The sequence below is a fragment of the Nyctereutes procyonoides genome, unplaced genomic scaffold (assembly GCF_905146905.1).
Source record: "Nyctereutes procyonoides isolate TBG_1078 unplaced genomic scaffold, NYPRO_anot_genome, whole genome shotgun sequence".
NCBI classification, from domain to species: domain Eukaryota; kingdom Metazoa; phylum Chordata; class Mammalia; order Carnivora; family Canidae; genus Nyctereutes; species Nyctereutes procyonoides.
In genome coordinates this window covers 10,171,690-10,185,832 of record NW_026575144.1, presented here as the reverse complement: position 1 = coordinate 10,185,832, position 14,143 = coordinate 10,171,690, and the positions used below count along the sequence as shown (strand labels likewise).

At 47.5% G+C, this 14,143-nt stretch overlaps 1 protein-coding gene and 1 pseudogene across 1 annotated transcript in view; both read right to left on the bottom strand.

The window, feature by feature from the left end:
• The window catches only part of GALNT2 (polypeptide N-acetylgalactosaminyltransferase 2), a 188,090-nt gene that overhangs the window by 148,337 nt on the left and 25,610 nt on the right, over window positions 1-14,143 (bottom strand). The window lies entirely within an intron of this gene.
• Window positions 9,002-9,778, bottom strand: LOC129499230 (60S ribosomal protein L7-like; annotated as a pseudogene).

Sequence of the window (14,143 nt, the reverse complement as noted above, 5' to 3'; positions counted from 1 at the left end):
TCCCATCCTATGGATGAGTGGGTACAGGTCATCAGAAGAAAGGTCTTCTGACAGAAAAACAGGAAGTGAACAGGATGTAAGTAGGAAGGGTCCTCTCACCTCCTTGGGCTCTCTCTGTTCTAGGACTCAGGGGTCTGTCGGGAGGACTCAGAAGTCTGTCTGGAGGCCTCGGGTAGGGCAAGGCAGGTGGTGTCCAGAAAAGCAACTCACATTCACTGTGCTTGGTGAGCACGAGCACTAAGCTAATAAGCCTTTGCATGCATAACAGATGGATGTCTGTATCTCCTTCTCTTCCTAAGTAGGGAAACCCCAAGTCCAGTTGTGAGCATGAGGGCTGCTGCCCCACGGAAGAATGCTGGGAGAAGGCAGGGCACCTAAGCCAGCCCCCAACTGCAAGAAGGTGGTCAGATCTAAACTGGTTACCCAGCAGTCTAGCTGTGCAGCCCTCTGTCAAAATGTCCACATGGGCCCCAGCTGTGCTACAAAAACCTGAAGCATGAGATGTGTTCTCATGTCTAGGCAAGAGAATTCAAGGGGAGCTCTCCCACCTCCAGGCTGGTGTAAAGGCAGCAGGGACTAGGAGGGGGCCACGCAGGGTGTGAACCTAGAAGGCTTCATCTGGGGCCTCCTGCCCTCCTGTCCATGCCCACATGGCAACTGCCCCTCAACACGCTCTTCTTCAAGTCCCAGGGTGTAACTCTATTTATCCTTGCCTTACAAACTCCCGGTATGGAAAATAAACAGGTAAACCACTATGCCAGGGAAAAAGTAACTGTTACAGAGATACAGGAAAACACTCTGGCAGCAGCAAAGAGGCGATTTATTTTAGCACAGTGGTTCCTAACCTTGCCTGTGGATGCCTGTCCCCATGCCCCAAGAGATTCTGAGCCTGAATGAGGGCTGGCTGGCCTGGCATCAGAACAAGCCTCTGGCTTACAAGCAGCCAGGGTCACTCCTTGTTCCTTATGGGCAAATATGGTCTTGGCATATGTTACACTCCTCTTGCATCCCACAAAGCCTAGGACAATTGCTGAATAACCACTGGTTGGTTTCTGGTGAATCCTGATGAATGATCTGCCAATCAAATGCACAGCTCTGAAAGAAAAGAGCTACCTTTTTTAAAAAGATCTTTTAAAATTTTATTTTAGGGAGAGGGGAGGGACACACGGAGAGGGAGAGGGAGAGAGAATCTCAAGCAGACTCTGTGCTGAGCACAGAGCCCAACATGGGACTCAATCCCATGACCCTGAGATCATGACCTGAGCTGAAAGTCAGATGCTTAACTGACTGAGCGACCCAGGTGCCCCAAGAGCTATCTTTTAATAAGCAAGGTCCATTTATTGTTTTTGCTGTTAACCCTGTAGTGTCCAACCTGAGCAGCTTCCACCTGCCCCATTTCACCACTGTCTCTAAATGTCAATAGGTCTAAACTTTATAGATGCAGCAATTTTATTATATTGTAACCTAAATGGTAATGGAGTCATGATACATACATGGGATCCAGCCCCAGCCAGGCCAGAGAATTCAGGAGCAACCCCTAATGGCTCAAAGGCATTGGTGGCTCCAGACACAGATACATGTCACAGAGAGACTGACCATGCAAACCCGGTGGCAGGGCTGGTGGCCCTCCTTCTGCTGACCACTGGCAGGTCCCTGCCATACCCTACAGGGAGCCTGCATAGTCCCATGCCCACTGCTGCAGTAGGTCACCCACCTGCTCCCCGAGGTCACACGCCTGCTCCCCCCCATCCCGCCCCACCCCCGTGCCTACAGCAAGAACACCTGGGTATTCTCATCCATCCACTACTCTCTAAGCATCTGGCCCAAATTCACCCATCTGAGAAAGCCTCTTTAAGCAACTAGATCCCATTTACAGGACTGCTGGAGCCACTTCTCCTAAGGAGACACAGATCTTAGGGGAATGCTTTTCAACTGCCAGAGGAGGCCAGCAGTGGAGTGTGAGATCAGTTCAGTGGGCTGAACAAATCCATGTGGCTCAGAGTGAGCGCTCCTGGTGGCATTGAGCTCGTCTTCTACCACTGTGTTTACCCCCACCCCACACCCTGTGCGATGCAAGCCAGTAAGCCTGATGAATGAGCCTGTCCAGACCTCAGCAACACCTTCCACAGTGCTTTACGGTTTACACCACTGACATCCACCTGTTTGCACCCGCAGGAAGAATGGGGGTACATGCACTGCCCAAGGCCGCACAGCCAGCGGGTCAGCTGAATCCAGGCATCTGGTGTCACACCACCACTGCCCAGAAGCTCATCACCCACCAAAGCTGCCCAAGGGACCGCTCAGGCTCTGCTTCTCCCTTCCCTGAGCTCTGTCTCTGATTTTTAACATCTCAAGTCTAATGAAGATCTAAGAAAATTTTTTGTTTTAATTGTTCATATAAACTACCCTACGAAATTCATGCTCTACCCACGATACGTAAACTACTTTTACTCATAGAAAGCCTATTTGTGGGACGCCTGGATGGCTTACCGGTTTAGCACCTCCCTTTGGCCCAGGGTGTGACCCTGGGGTCCCAGGATCGAGTTCTGCATCAGGCTCCCCAGAGGGACCCTGCTTCTCCCTCTGCCTGTGTCTCTGCCTCTCTCTCTCCCATGAATAAATAAACAAGATCTCTAAAAAAAAAAAAGAAAGAAAGAAAACCTATTTGCAAGTTAGAAGACCTCCATAATTCTCTTTTCTTTAATCAACAGTTTAGAATGCACACACGCGCACATGCATACATGTGCTCATACACACGCAGAATCTGTGAAACTACAACCCGTTTCTTCCCAACTATGTCTCGGTCCGTACACGCAGCTGACCCCGAGGAGGAGGTGAGGGCCTGCACGTATCAGCTGCCGTCTGAGCCCCTGCCACCTCTGCCAGTCCCCACACTGCAACATATGTCCCCAAAGCACCCCTTCTGCTGACGGGACTCGATCCTCTCCAGAGTGGCTGAGGAGCCCTGCCTTCCTGGAACTGTGATCCAGCTTCCAGAACCAGCGTTTCTGTGTTCAACCAGAGCACTGGATTCAGGGCTTGGCCTGCCCAGACCCACAGGGGGACCCCCACGTTGCTGTCACATGCCCACTGGCAAGTCTCATAAACGGGGGGCCCCGATTATCACTGAAAATACGGGGAGAATACAACTGCCTTTCTCATGGCGTTATTACAAGGAGTAAACGAGATGACACATGTAAATAGGATAAACTCGCTCATTTCGTCCAAACAGGAACGCTTCCAGAAGTGAGAGGGAACGTGTTGGTCGCCACTGGGCAGCAGGGCGCCCCACGACCACCCGGGATGGCAGCATGGGGCCAACCAACGAAGAGGGACCGTTTAAACAGCGCTGATGAGGGGCATCATCAAATTCTCTCTCACCAGTGCCTGGCCTACAGTAAGTGTCGACCCTTACTCGTGATGGTTCCATCATCCGCTTCCCATCCCAACCCCTGGAGCCTTTAATGTAAAATAAGAGGAACAGGGACTAATGCTCAACATAAAACATCAGCACTGAGGTCACAACCTTAGCGACCAGGTCGAGGGACAGCAGGCCAAATCACCAAAGGTGTCAGCAACCGAAGGGACATGGGGCCTTCAGTGTCCAGGGCCCTGCCTCCAGGCCACCAGGATGCCCCGGCTTCTGGAGACCAGCACTGGGAAATGATCTCCATCCACTGCTGCTCCTCATGCTGCAAACTCCCGGCGATAGGACACTCTCCCCACACACACGGCCAGGCTCCCACGGAGGAATAAGCCGTCCAGAGATAACATGGCTCATGCATGCAGAAAACACAGAACTCTGCTCTCAAAGTCCAGGACCCAGAGCAGACGATACCTGGCAATTCTCCAGTACACAATCCTAAGCAGAAAAGAGCCTGTATGCCCTAGGTCATGGAGTCTCCACATGGTTAATGTACAACTACTGCACAACACTGGCAGGTTTGAAAACTAAAGAATGAATCATGTCTACTGCATTCACCCGACTGCTCTCGGGGACAGGAAAGGTAAGCGAGAAGGACTGGAGAGACAGTGTGCACATTGCCACGCACACAGGGTACTGGACTTGGTATCAGACAGAGCTACTCTGCCGCTTACTAACTGTCCATCCTCAACAAGCTGCTGGGCCACTCCCTGGGAGCCAGGACCCTGATGTGTAAAGGGGTTTGATCATCCTCGTGAGCCAAGAGGACATGAAACACCAACACAGAGTAAAACACAAGTATGAGTCTCCTAAAAAGGCACACTGCGATGACAGGGACAGAAGCTCCCGCTCGCTGTCGTGTGCCGCTGCTCATGTAAGCTTCAACGCTTCGCCCGTGCTGACTACCATGAGTTATATATATGAGGTGGGCCAGAAAGAATCTGCTCCCACAACAGCATAAGCAAGAGTGACATGGGTCATTGAATGGAGATACCATCGACTGCAGGGCATGCCATTAGTTTTACATACCACTTAGGAAGAAAAATGGCATTAAACCATGAAACACTGTCCATTGTAAGATGCACCCTGGTTTCAGAGATGTTAAAACATAAGAGAGAAAAAAGGTGCATTTTAGAATCCATGAGATACAGTGTGACAAGGACCCCAGGGCGGCCTCGAAGTCAGGCTCCAGTCCTCACTGGACAAGGTCCGAGGCCAATTTGAGCACACTGGGCAGTGAGGGGTCTAGCGGAGAAGGCTCTTTATAACCACCAGGAACTTGCATACATTCCTTCCCCCCACCCCAACTTCTGGCATCAGAACACACCTTCACTAAAGAATGATCAGGACTGAAGCTGTGGGTCTCTACATACAGCACCATTCTGTGGCCCTCCCACACTTCCATTTCTGCTGAGTTTCTCTTGCACACTCCCCCCTCCCCACTCTGATTCATTTTCTGAGTATGCAGTTGCAAACCTCCATTTAGAACAGGGGGGGAATTGAAGGCGTCCTGTGTGGCATTTCCCTAAGTCAGCTGTGACTCAGCCTGGCAAAGCCCCAAGTGCCTTTATAGAGGCTTCCTTCTGCCCCTTTATTAGCTCAGCGAGCAGCAAAGACCAGTAATAACAGGCCAATCACTGCTCAGGGGCGCATTTGCCGCACCTCCAGGGACCCAGGGAAAGAGAAGGAATGAGGGCCCCTTCCTCCCAGCTCTGCAAATTTCATTTACATTTTGAAGCGACAGGGGACATGGGTGGAACTCCACGGTTGCAAATTATGCACTCCAGGATTTCTGAAACCCTATTAAGAAAGGGGAGCCTAAGTGGGTGGCGAGCATGAAGCAGCTCCAGCCACCTGTTCCCTCCTCCCACCCCTGCTTAGCACATCACATTTATTTTATGACTCAAGGTATCCAACTAGGCAGGGGTTTTAAAGCTTCCCATTTCTGATGCTAGAGCACCAGGGGGCTGAGAATCCAGATCCTCAAGCTAAAATGTCAGCTCCGGCCCTCCAAGGCCCACCAGCTGGTTCTGACAAGGCACTGCACTGCAGGAGGAGGATTCCCCAGAAGACAGGATTTCAGTTTTTTAGACAGTGGTTTCATGAAGCTTTGGGGAAAGGAGCCAGGGTGACAGTGGGTGAGAGAGCCCTGTGCCAAATAAAGTCCATGCCCATATGCCCTGCTTCCTGCAGCACTTCCTGGCCCCAGAGCCTACAGGCCTCAGGGGGTCCAAGATCCCTGTCCCACATCCTAGGAGAACACAGACAAGCCAAGGGTGCTGTACCCCAAATGTTGCTGTATCCTGAAAAGGAACACAGTGCGAGCCTCGCCCAGTGAGCACGCAGTGAGCAAGAGTCGAGTTGATTTGTTTAATTGAACCCAATACATGGCTCTCTGGGACAAGCGTCTGCACCCTGAGTGAGGAGAGTCCTGCCAGAGATGCACAGCATCACTCCAGAACATGCTGAATGGAAATCAGCGAAGGTCAGGCAGGACCAACGCTCGCTGAGTAAATGACTAGGGAAGGAAAGGCATACATAACAAGCCATTACCTAATAAGGGGTCTGTCTAAGCAGCTGACTTGTTCCAGAAAGGAGGCCAAAATCAGGGTTAACTGCAAAGTGCCTACATGATAATTACATGGCTGGGGGGTTTTGGCATTTTGTTTCCTTCCTTCCTTCCCTCTCTTCCTTTTTTTCCTTTTCTTCCTTAGCCACCTCATTCTCTCCTTACAGCCACACCATAAAAATCCTGCAAGATTCTCCTTTCTAGAAGCAGCGACTGATCCTTGAGAGCCCCTGGGGATAAGGACAGCCTGGTCCACATCTGATCCCAACCAGGCAGGAGGGAAGCCCACCAGCATTTCTTCTCAGCCCCAAGGCTGAAGACAGAAGCTTGCTCATGGCTGTAGACGTTCATCTGGAGGAAAGACAGCAGTCGTGGGAGAGCATCTCCATGCTCAACCCAATTCCTGCCAAATGAAAAATAATCACCTTCTCATGAAGGCAGCACAGTCACTCACATCCATGAGCAAGGGACAAAATAAACCAAGGTGAAGAGAGTAAGAGCCCCATTACGTCCCAGGATGTGCAAACTGAGATCCCACAACCATTATCAACGTCCATTAAGGGGATTCGGGGCTCCCAGAGATCTAAGGGATGATGACTAGAACACAAAGGACCATAACCCTCTGTCTCTGTAAACAGCTCTTTCTAGCAACTGTCACCTAGAAGGACGTGGAGGCTGTTATAATTTCTCCAAAACCAGACTTGCCTAGGGTCGTCAGATAGCCTTACTGCGAAGTGCAGTATTCCCAACGCCACCCCAGGAAGGCCTGGGTCTCAGCCTCAGAGTGACCTATAAAAAGCAGAATGTCACTTCCGGTCCCACAGAGGGAGTCCTCAAGTAACACCCTTCTCCATGCCACTTCTGAGTACTCTTCGCTCTTCTCCTACGGCCCACGCTCACCACGGCTGCCCCCAGAACAGTCCCTTAGCACTTCCACTGTCACAGCTACCGCAATGTTTTCAACTTCTGCATTACTCGAGTGTCTCTTTGCAGTCTGCCCCACGGAATCTGTTTCCATCAATGCCTACGTGAAAAACTGTGTGAGACTTACTTTGCTCTTTAAAAAAAAAAAAAAAAAAAAAAAAAAAGCCACAAGCTGTCCCAAGTTCTCATACTAAGTGCATGTCATTACAACTAAGAAGCCTGTGCAGCCTTATGTCAGATCAACAAGCAATTTCCACCTCGCTCTTGCAGATATGAATACTTCAAAGACCCCAAATTGGGTATCAACTTTCCCCACAAAACCACATCTGCCACAAGCTCTTCCAGAAAATAAACTGGGAATTCTAAAACAAGAATTCATCCATTTGGGCTTATAATTTCAGAGAGACACAACTTCACTCTTGAGACCAAAATTACTGATTTATTTTGAAGCTGCAGTTGCCGTCTCCAACAGAAGCTTCCCCTGAGAATGCTCCGCCCCTGCATTTACAGCACAGAAGACCCATTTGCCCACCACCAGTCACTCTGGAGACAATAAACCAGACACATCTGCCCGGGAGACACATCTGCCCTCAAGGGGCTTGTCTGGTCTCCCCTTGTCTGCCTTGAAAACAGTTAGGCTTGTTTTCCAGGTGGAAAGGGTGCTTCTTCTGAAACAACAGAAACAATTTTGAGCCTCGTAAGCCCTTAAAATTTACTAGCACCTAAAATTAGCTCCTCTGACGGACAATTTGTCTTTGCACTTTTACACAACGCAGACAGCTTACCAAGGAGGGCAAACAGTGCCTATGTCAACCAGTAAAAAGTGTTGAGGAACGAAGAGGAGAGCTAATTTTAGGAGGCAACTTTTCACTGCAGCCACTTCTTGTGCTTCTGTCTGGCACAGGGACAGAAGAGGAATACATACACCATCCCCAAAATCTCCCCTATGAACTTCTCACCACGCACCAACCTCTATTCCAGGCCAACTCACTCCAAAGTGCCAGGAAAGGAATCCATATTATACAGCTTCTTGAGGAAAGAGGGGAAACCTCAGGAAGAATGGGAATCATTACACACAAAAAAAGCAAAGACAATAATCCATCAAATTCATAAAACCCACACTTCCATTTATGATACATGCTTTTTCTCCATCACCCTTACATGGTTTATTAAACACTTATTCCTAGCCCAGAGTTTGGCTGACCAGGACTTGAAAACCTGTTCAAACACCATTAGGATCATGTCAAGAATCTTTTAAGTCATCTAAAAAGGCATTGTTTTATCTGTCTTGACAAACTGGGAATATACCTGGCATGCTTGGGAATCTCAGCTCAACAAACATGCCCTGGCACCTGATACGCTCAAGAGCAGGCATAAACTGTCTGAGAAGATGTGTGTCCAGTGCCTGGACCCAGGGAGCACCTGACAGGAGCCGGCCACAAAAGCCAAAGAAGGAAAGCATGGTGGAAATGCTTGTATAACACTTACTGCCAAAGCCAGAATTACAGTGAGGTGCCCCTGTTGTAGAGCACATTCAGGAGGTGTCAGGGGAACCTACACGTACATATACACACATACACTTGACCCTTGAACCACAGGACGGTCAAGGACACCACAGAGTCGAAAATCTGCATCGAATTTTTGACTCCCCCAAAACATAACTATGACTAGCCTGCTGTTGACCAGAAGCCTTATAGAGAACATAAGGAGTCGATTAACATACACTCTGTATATGTATTCTATATTGTACTCTTACAATGAAGCAAGTTGAAGAAAATATTATTAAGAGAATCATTAAGAAAATACATTCACAATACTGTGCCCTATTAGAAAAGGTCTGTGTATAAGTGGGCCTGCACAGCTAAAACCGTGTTGTTCAAGGGTCAATGGTACATTGTGTGTGTGTGTGTGTGTGTGTGTGTGTGCATATTTCCCACACGTACACCTCCTAAATGTGTCCTACACCAGGGGTGTGCGTGTATACATCATGCACATATATATGTATTTCTCCATCTTCTAAATATGTACACACATACATAAGTATGTGTGTATACTTTTTTTCCCCATTTGAAAGTAGCCATTTATTAACTGACCAGATTATAAAAATAATCATGGTAGATACTTGAGTTCATTAGCCTATTGATCTGATCTTCCCTGTTGCCAGCATCTCCACCTTCTACAAAATGGGTGGCCTTTTTTTTCATTCCCCCCAATGGAGAAGAACATTTGAAGGGCCATAAAAAGTTGTTTGCTTCTTTGAAACATTTTCCAACCATACAGATCTCATGAGTCAGACCCTCCATGCTGATGATGCCATATCTACCAGAGATCAGGCAACCAATGTGTTCTCTGCCATGGTAATTCACTTCTTGTTAATCTTGCCATAACCACGCTCGTAGATCAATTCAGTCACCGACTTCAGGTTTGGGTCCCCCCATGCTATATATAGTTCCACAATCCTTAGCATGTTAACTGAAGCCTTGCTGAGCCTAACCAAGGTGCCATTAAAGATCTGGTGAAAGCAAAGAAGCTGTAACACTTTTAGAACCTGTGGGCTCACACCATTGAAGCCTCTGATCCTGATGACAAATGCCAACCTGGGTTCTGCAGGCACATGGAAATTGCCAGCTTTTCTTACCAGCCCCACCATTCAAACCTCAGTTCTGTACATCTGCCTATATTCCTTGTGGTAATGCTCAGCTTTTTCATAGATAAGCTTCCTCCTTGCCTTTTCGAAGCATCTTTTGGGCAAACTTTTTTCTCAGACACTTGATCTTCAACTCTGCAAAATTCCTTTGCTTTTTCTTATGGGTTTCTGGCAAAGCAGGAACCTTCTTTTTCTTCTCTTCTGCACCCTCCATGGTTGCAGCCAGAGAAGAGGCCATATATATATTTCTGTGTACACAAATATGCAGGCACACGCACACACACACAGAGATTCTGCAGGGAGGCAGCCCTACATGTTAGTTACACTTGTCTAACTTAAGAGCATTGTGACCATGAGTGAGCTATTCAGCTCTGTGGTTGCTCATTGCAGAATGAGGGGAGTAATACCTACACCTCACAGGATTTGCTAAGTTGACCACAAACCCTGGATGGCCCAGTTCTGCACGGTAGCAGGCACACAGTAGGTGGAGAACCAAGGAAGTTTCTCCAATGTTCTTTGGAGCCACTTGAGGAATATTAGCTACACCTTAGAACTTAGAAAACTGAAGCAGAATAATGGGGCACATTGCCTGGAATTGTAGCACGTTAAAACTACTTTCAGAACCTGACCCTTCATTTTCCAGTCGCTCATTGAGCAAAAACCATTTTGAACTTCAATTCTTCACCACAGACTGCATGAGAAGCTGGGATAAACCATGGGCCCTGCCCTTAAGGCACCTGGGTCCTAGTGGACAGGAAATAAATGCTATTAACTAAATATTCACATATGCAGCATCTGGGACATCAAGCCATGGATGAAGCAATTCCTTAGAGCCAGGTGTCTCATAACCCTAGAATGGAAAGAAGCTGAGAGTGATGGGAGCAACTGGCCTCCTTGCAAGCATCAGGCCCAAAGAAAGGATGGAGCCCTCTTGCTTGGGTCTACAAAGCCATCTGCAGCGCCAGATGGAGGGAGACTCCAGGAACTCCTGCCTGGCAGCCTCAGAACATGGGGGAAGAAAAAGTCTCCTTCCAGGAACAAAGGCCAAAATACCATTAAGCTGTCCACAGTGAACCCTCTGAGGGCAGGGGCAGTTGCCAAAAGACTTGCAATGGCTGTGGCCACAATGGTGTAACATATGCCATCCCCGGGGTTTCCCTGCTGGCGTCTCCTGGGTATCACAGCATGGGACATGTGAAGAGCTCTAACAAGGGGAAACAAGCCATTCTGGTGAGAGCTATAGAGCTATATGGACTTGCTGCAGATTCGGAAATGCACTAGTAGATTAATGCTTTCAAAAAACTTGCAACAAAGAAGCATATTAACTCTGTTTACTGTCCCAGACTCCCAAGACGTCTGATGTGATGTGCTCCTGCCATGCACCCCAGCCTGGGGCTCAGGGAACCCTGGAATCGCTATCATAGGGGTGTAGAATAGGCTGTATACATGACAGCCAATTAGCAAAATGGATAAAATTGGTGCCAGTAAAGAAAACAAACCAGGGCCAGGGGGCACTGAGACTGCTCCAAGTCCACAAGCAAGCCCAACAAACCACATGGTGAGTTGCTTGTAGAAATGCCACCATCAAAGATGGCCAGTATGATACAGGAGGGTATGGAAGGCCACCTCTGCTGAGAAGGCAATTAAAAGTCTATGGTTAAATGGCACTGCTGAAGCTCAGATTCTCCTTTCACATATGTGATTTTGCGTGATCAAGAACATCAAAACTCGGGATCCCTGGGTGGCGCAGCGGTTTGGTGCCTGCCTTTGGCCCGGGGCACGATCCTGGAGACCCGGAATCGAATCCCACGTCGGGCTCCCGGTGCATGGAGCCTGATTATCCCTCTGCCTGTGTCTCTGCCTCTCTCTCTCTCTCTCTGTGACTATCATGAATAAATAAAATCTTTAAAAAAAAAAAAAGAACATCAAAACTCAACAGATGATTGGGTCTGTAACACCATACCAGTTAGAATTTCTACCAGTTAGAATTTCCCAGATTCATCTAGGACTGAAGTCCCTCATATCTCCTGCCACATCTTGGGCAGTCCCTGGCATATGATCAATAAATACATCCAGGAAGGGGACATGGCAAATCCACAAGACATCTGGGTGGTAGCTTTGATGCGTATCCTCCTGGATTAATTTCTGTGTCCTAGAGAGGGTGTTTTGGCTATGGCCAGCCCTCAGGGATCCTAGCAGCCTCCAAGAGCCTGCGGCCCACACAATGGCTAAAATATGATATAATCTGAAAAGTTCTCACTTTGGGGTGGGCTACCAACACGGCCTAGTGGACCAACCTGGATAATCACTGGGAGGAAAGAAACTGAGGAGTAAGGTAGACACACAAGTTTGGAGGAGGCAGGTTTAGTCCAGTCCTCTAACACCCCTACCCTAAGCTGAGCTGTCAAGGTGTGTGGTGGGCAGAAGCCAAGCAGCCTAGGGTAGGACATAGCCCCTGCCACCTCTGGAGTGCTGCTCCCTTCACCTGTGTTGTGAGGAGCCCTCCTGCCTGGGAGCTCATTCTTTGGAGGACATTGGGCCCAAAGTAGCCACAGTCAAGTTAAATACTCTGGCACCCCTGCCTGATTCCAGGGCCCTCAAGGTTAAGAGGAGCCATGCCTCATCTCCTTTTTCATCATGCTGGATTTGTTACTATTTTGCACTCAACATCTGTCAATAAATATCTACACTGAGCCAAAAGAGAGAGAGAGAGAGAGAGAGAGAGAGAGAGAGAAGGAAAGAAAAAAAATCATGTGCATACAGTCTAAAACGTATACTATCCTACATTATGGCCATCAGACCTCATACGAACAGATACAGCCAAGCAGAACAACAGGAAAGAAGAGAAAACTCCGGCATTCTTCTACAGGGGTACAGGACATCCTGCCACACTAACTCTAGAGAACCTGCATAATATTTAGATATGCCTTCAAAACCTCATAATCCCACCAATAACACCTTATAGTCCAAGTCTGTGCTAAAAAGAGTGAGTGTAAAGTGTCTGAAGTTTCTAGAAAAACATGGTTATAAATGTGTACTTACCCAGAAGGCAAACAAGGAAATTCAGAATTTATCCTGGTTATTAATTACTAGCATTTATATACTTTTTTTTTTTACAAGGGGCACTCATACATATTAACTTATCTTTGATCTCTGAAACCAAGGCAGAATTAGCAGTATTATCTATTTTATAGGGGCCAACCTAAAGAGTCAGTTACACATGTCCACCCTAAACTGCCAACCAGTTAAGTATGATACAACATATTATTTGGTACGTTACCATAATTCTCTACTATTAAAAGAGATTTCATGGCGCATGAGTGGCTTGGTCAGTTAAGCGTCTGTCCAACTCATGATTTCAGCTCAGATCATGATCTCAGAGTTGTTGAATCCAAGGCCTGCCTGGGACTCCACACTCAATGGGAAGTCTGCTTGTGATTCTCCTCTCCTCTGCCCCCTCCCCACTTGTGTCACAGACAGGCATTCTCTCTCTCTCTCTCTCAAAAAAAAAAAAAAAAGGTATTTCAAACTTTCTAATATCAAAAATAGATAATTGTTTCATTCTTAAAACTAAAATGTAAGGGACGATGTTATTTACAACAGCCAAGAGGTGAAAGCCACCCAGGTGTCCACTGACAGATGAACTGATAAACGAAACGTGGCCTACGTCCGTACAACGGAATGTTACCTAGCCTCACAAAGGAAGGGAATTCTGTCTCCTGCTACAGTGTGGATGGACCTTGCAGACATATTGCTAAGTGAAATAAGCAATCACAAAAAGACAAATATTCCACAATTCTGCTCATAAGAGGTCCCTAGAGGAGTCAAGTTGACAGAGACAAAAGAAGAATAGTGGTGACCAGGGGCTAGGGAAGGGGAAACTGGCAGTTAGTGTTGAATGGAGACAGAGTTTCCGTTTTAGAAGACGGAAGAGTTCTGGAGCTCAATGGTGGTGATGCACACACGACAATGTGAACATACTTAATGCCACTGAATAGCCACCTGTAAATATGGTTATGATGGGGAAAAAAAAGTAGTTGGTTTGCTGAAACATAGTAATCTCAACATGATAAAAATTGTATCTCCTGAGCAAAGTACCTAGCAGTTTAACAATTTGGATAAATAGTTCATTAAATTCAAGAGTCTGGTGAGGAACGTTATCGGTGTCCCCCATGACCCTGAGTCTGAACTGTGAAATCTCTATCCCCTCCCTATAGACGTAGCTCTGGACACTAACTTAGTATGATCCTGATGTTCTCACAACAAATTTAATAGGAAGAGGGAATCATTTTGTTTGCTTCTAAACAAACCATTCAGACAGAAATGAAGGAATTACTCATCCTGCAGAATCTATTTACCATCTGTTGCTGAAGGGGAAGTCTTCGCTGAATAAGGAGCCTGAGCTGGAGGACCTCAGAGTGAATTAAACACTTGCAGCTTCCAGGTCCCACTGATTCTAAGCCTGTATATAACTCGGATCACACCGATTCTTCCCTTGAGAAGAAATACATGAAGGGCCATTAAGGAAACCCAACGTGGACAGCACCTCCCCACCTGCACCCCAGGCTGCTAAGGATTA